The sequence below is a fragment of the Salvelinus alpinus genome, chromosome 23 (genome assembly GCF_045679555.1).
Source record: "Salvelinus alpinus chromosome 23, SLU_Salpinus.1, whole genome shotgun sequence".
NCBI classification, from domain to species: domain Eukaryota; kingdom Metazoa; phylum Chordata; class Actinopteri; order Salmoniformes; family Salmonidae; genus Salvelinus; species Salvelinus alpinus.
The window spans coordinates 39255359-39261358 of record NC_092108.1 but is presented as its reverse complement, the minus strand read 5'-3'; positions in this window follow the sequence as shown (position 1 = coordinate 39261358).

The following is a 6000-nucleotide window of genomic DNA, read 5'->3' as shown; positions in this document are numbered from 1 at the left end:
GTTGTGTATATGTTCCTGAGGAGGGACTGATATAAATGATATATAAATTGACTTAAGGATGTTTTAAGTATGTATCAAACAATGGCAGTTATGGGTTAGGGGACTTATAAATGAAGGTAATGGTAGTAAAGGGGTGTTATTTCTAGAAATATGTATAAAAATAGAGATAATTCACAGAAAAGGAAAGATAGCTGGCTGTGTAAAATATAGGGACAATTCTAAAAGTAAATAGAACAATTCACATATCTAAAGATATGGTAAAAAGAATAAGTGGTGGCATTTTGAACACTAGAGCAAAAGTTTAAGAAACTTATTACTTAGTTTTGATAGGATTGGATATTAATCCAACTGGAAGACATTTGACTGATTACATGTTATTGTACAGCAGTTGATGTAGGGAACATCATTTGACTATCATTGAATATTTCTGTGGCAGGAGGCCAGGTATTTGAGGCAGAATGGTTACATAGGGCTGTTATTAAAAATTAAGATTTAGTGATCTTGCTAATGTTGTCAGGAAATAACCCATGTGTTAGTGTGTATGTCCTCAGGAAAAAACAGCCAGAAATGGAAGGGCTTGGGCTGCATTCTGGAGACTGAGTGTACATCAAGATACACCAGGCTGGTGGTATACTTCTTACAACACTGCAGTGGTAAAGTTCTTTATGTCTCTCTTTGGTGGGTGCATAAGTCTCACGAGAAGTAAGGTCCAGCTGAATAATGGGTGAGCTTGAAAACACCATGACAGAGGATGTGGAATCAGAGAGAGAAAGAGAGAGAGATTAGATTCCACTATAGACATACTGGGTTGAGTTTGGAGGCTACTTGTTTTATTTTTAATACATCATGTGAAAGAGAATGGATAATAGGATATTATACTCTAAACAAACATGTTAAAGGGATTGATATGAAAGCATATACAGTGTTGAATTAATTCAAGAAGAGAGAATGTTAATTGTAGGTTATGCACATGATTATCAGTTGAAATGGAGTAGATGGGAAACTAAGTAAAAATGACATGATTTGGGAACACCTCTCAGAACCTGTGGCCGAAAGGGGAAGACTGGGTGGAAGCATGAGGAAGCTTTTTAGGGCTTTTATTTTTGTGGAGTCCAGCAGAAAAGTATCCTGGAGGCATAGAGTCAGGTAAAGAGAGAGTGGGAATTGTCATGGTCTCAGATTTCAGTTTGCATGAATATATTTATGCATAACACATAACATTGTCAATGCTGTTATGTTTTGTCTGTTGTTTTCCAAGTCTTATGTTTAGGAAACCAGAAGGAGAGGGGTTCGCCAGCTTCAGCTGGAATGTCTGTTTGTTGTGTGATGAGTGATGGAAGTAAGAGGATGTATGGTGCAATCTTAGAACAGAGGCCATAAGTCTCTAAGTATGAATGCTTCACAGAAAGTAGGCAGAAACCTGTACCAGGATGAGAGGTTCTGCGTCTGATGATCCAAGGGGACCAGAAGGACCTCTCTCAGTGGTACCAGGAGATCTAGTCCACGTTGGAGGGATCCGGAGGAAGTGGGATCAACCGAGGAGAGATGGACCCTATGAGGTGGCCAAAGCAACAAGAACGGCCGTCCAAGTGAAAAGAAGCCAGACGTGATACCATCTGAACCACTGCAGCTGAGTCCCAACAGAGAGAAGGACACAACCACATAGAGATGAGGACACTGAGGATGCTGATTCACCAGGAGGGAGCCTGGAGGGAGCAGGAGCAGCGGAAACGATTGAGATGCCAGGGAGGAGCCAAGAAAACAGTAAATCAAGTGAAAGCCAAAATATGACACGTGCACCGACTAATGCACCCAGAAGAGGAGGAGAGGCCTCACAAGGAACAGAATAAGAACGTTTCTTTCCTAAAATTGAAACCCTTCCAGATGGAAGCTAAGTCCGGCCTGAGGAGGGAGCTTCAGGTGAAGAAAGAGGAGGAAAAGTCCCGCAAGCTGAAGAAAATGGGGATTACCCCACAATTGACTTTTAAACTTTTGAATGGCCTCCTTTACAGACAATTGATGTTAGAACAACAAAAGAATAATGACATTGACATAACAGAAGCAACAGTGAATGCTAGTATAGAAACAACAGACTAATGCACAATCAAGATGTATGGTGGGAGCAGGAAGAGAAGAATGGAATCAGCCGAACAATCCAAAAAGACTGACAAGGTTAGAATCTATGTTCCACCTCAATGTATAACAGAAGCAGGAGAACTGAAGTCTATCTCAATCATAAGGATCAAACCCTTATCGGAGATTGCACTCTGTGGATGGACACATCACCAAACAAAGGGAGAAGTCGTTTGGGACCCGAAAGGATGTGACCTGACATGAATCAAAGAAAAAGACGAGTAGGTGCTCATCATGAACAAGATTGAACCAGTGGAAGGTGAAGACCTACCCCTGCACCTGAACAGGAAGAACCTGTGACAACAACAAGGGTGGCGGCTGCTGTGACGACCACAGTAGTTACCACTAGATGACATCGACTGCCCTTACCAAGCAGACCACCGTGCCAACAAAGCAACCTGAGACATCAGTCAGGAGAATTTTTACTGATATTTGAAACTTTCTGATAAACTCTAATGATCTACCTCAAAATAAGAACATTGAAAAAGCAACAGAATTAGATATATCAGAATCAGAAGCACTCAAGGACACCACACGAGAAGAAGTAGTGAAGAAGAAGTGATACGAATGGGCTAAGAATATGGCAAACAGACACAGAATGGACAATTGTATTTTGTGAAGAAAATCACCTTTGTCTGATCTTTTAATAGTCTCTGAACCAGCATCATTTAAAAACTGTGTAAGTTGGAAAAATGACTATTGTACCAATAGAAAGTATTCTATTCCCTTGTGTGACATTGAATGTAGGATTGCTCAAGGGAGCACTAGAGGCAGAGCCATGTTAAACGAGACTAAGTTGGGAGACAATGATTGTGCTGCCTATGAAATTAGAACTGAATTAAATGGACCCCAATTAGACAGAAGTACTGTGGTTAAAGGAAAATATGAATGTTTTTACAGCCATGACACCGAAGGAATTGATGTAGGAAACACCACTGTAGAATGTGATACTATTTGGGTTTTAGAGAATGTGGGAGTTCGTAAAAATAATGATAAAGGGTTGTGTGGTCACATAACTCAGGTTGCGCCATCTCTTAATATGTTGAAAAATCAAGACAGAGGTATTGCTGATAGTTTCTGGATGTGTGGAAAAAACTAACTGTTGAATGTATTGCCTGATGGATGGATTGATCTTTGTGCCTTAGTTAGAAGCAATTAAATAGGTTACTATTATTGAATCACTCCATGATGACTATGTTAAAACCTAGAGTTAAAAGGGTTTATGATAAGGATCCTGAGGTATACCTTAATGCAATTGGACTGCTTAGAGGTCTACTTAGGGATTTCAAGGCCAGAGAGGAGGTTAAATCAGGATTTGAATCTATATTTCTGTGGATAACACCAAATATGAACTTAGAATGGATTAATTATATATGATATAATCAACAGGGATTCATTAACTATACTTAATTGGCTCTTAGTGGAGAAGGGTGGAGTTTGTGTCATGTTTGCTAGGATGACCATCATGTTGGGAGGAGGGTTGTTGGCTTTGGGTATTGCATTTTGTTGTGTTATACCCTGGTAAAGTCAATTGTGGTTCAGACAGCAGTTAACTAGATGTCTGTAAGGAGAGATGACCCTCCTGTGGTGATTGATCCTGTACCGAGTAGCCCAGGCAAGTATACTAATAAGTATGGAAAGCCTTGTAATGCGGTCGGTGGACCTTTGGACTGCCCCTTTGGGAATCCAAACTGTCTATATAGAGTAGTTCCTGGAGGTGGTTATGCTTGCCATGATTTTTGTAAGGATGGTCTACCTGTATATGCTGTATTTCCAAATTCATGTCTGCAAGGAGGATCATGTTGAAATGCTTAAATTTAGAATGATGTTGTGTCAATTTTCTTTTGTAACTGCATGTAGGTCTTTTATTTTTTTCTTATTCATTTATTATTATACTCCTTGTATTATTTTGATTTTCACATAACTGAGATAACCTCAGGCAAGGCTATTTACCTACACGCTCATGCTTCATCAAATATGTAATATTTTATCCTTATATTTTTATACCAAATTTGATCTTTTACTCTTATGAATATTGGAGATGTTTGGTCTAGTTGGTTTTCTTTAATGTTTCTGATTGGATCTTTTACTCCTATTTCACATTGGAGATGTTTGGTCTAGTTGGTTTATATGCTTCACTTTGTTTTTATTTTTTGTATTTTCTTGTTTATCATAGGTATTTTAATTTACTATCCCAAAGTCTTATTTGTATCATTTATGTGGCTAAATAGCCCCAGAGGGGGGATTGTAGTAGTAACATAAAACACATGGATAAAATATAAATATAAAAGATAGCTGAACATTAAAGTAACGAACCACATGTTCACATTTATCATGAGACTGTGGTAATGGAGATATACTAAGAGACGTTCTGGCCCTCTTATTTTCTCCATTGTGCTGACAGACTGACCAGACACATGGGCACCTAAAATAATTGGACACACTAGACTTATAGTCTACACATTCCACTAAAAGCACACATACCAGAGAAATATGCTTAAGGCAACTGGACACTAATGACAAGAAGAGACATAGAGTCTGCCAATTCCAATAAGGAAATACCAGAGAACATGCTGGGGCATTGAATTAAATACAGGGTTGAGTCATAGGCCTAGAGTATAGAGGGACATATATTATTTTTAAGACAAGCATGGGTCTGGCCACTATTATAATTTAACTGAAAGCAGATAATGGGCGTTAGTAGGCGTGAACAAGCAGGAAGCCTGAACTAAAAAGATAAGGATGGCAGGAAGAATTAGGGGAGGTATGCTTATTTGCATATGGGGTGGACCCATATGCTATTTATGTATAAATGTTGGAACCGGGGTTGGGAAGCGGGGTGTGTTCCGCGGGGTGTGTCCCGCGGGGACATGCCAGTTGGCTGTACAGTTGTAATAAAGAGCATGTTTGATTTTAAAAGTTCTGGTAAGCGTTGTATTTGAAAATGATTTTCCACGACATCACCCACGAAGCATCGTTACCCATCGCTCCACAAAAGCCGCGGCCATTGCAGAGCAAGGGGAACCACTACTTCAAGGTCTCAGAGCAAGTGACGTCTCCGATCGAAAGGCTATTAGTGCGCACCTCCGCTAACTAGATAGCCATTTCACATCCGTTACACATGCTGCTAAACCAGCCTTGATTAAGGGAAGGGTAGGCTATACTTGTTTTTTTTATCAAATAAAGGGGGGAGGGTCATTTTTTTGTATTTCTAAATAGGATATTCACAGGTGATGAGCTTCTAAATACGAGATTCACAGGTGATGAGCTTCTAAATACGAGATTCACAGGTGATGAGCTAACTCTATCCGGTGGAATACGACGAAACGAGCGCTTATTTCAGAGAGCGCTCTGTAAGTCACGCCCCAGTGGGTCGAGCTAGGCATGTTGGACTTGGACACGTTTTAATACGATTCAAAGCCTCTCATTTTACAGTGGATCTGCAATAGTTCTGTGTAGTCTAGTTATGCTCAAATATTTGCAGTTAATTACGTCTTTGACTTAATAAGTAAAATAACGAGTCCCACACAGTTCTCAATAGAACATACCAGAAGAGGCATCGTTTACTAGGCTACCTAAATTATTGGGAACATCTGGTTACTACAAGTCTTTGGAATACATTGAGCTCGGTGACAAAACAGACCATGGAACGCCTTTTCACATAAAGGTCCGTGGTGGGTCTGTGTAAATTATGCAATTATATTGGAGACAGGTTTATAGCAGTGAATATCATCTATTTATTTACTTGTTTAAGTATGTCTAAGTATAAACCGTATCAGCCAGGGAAACGAATTTTTCTCACTTTATGAGATAACGTTCAGATTTGTCTGCCTGATTGTGGGGATATTTTTCTGAATTATTAGGATT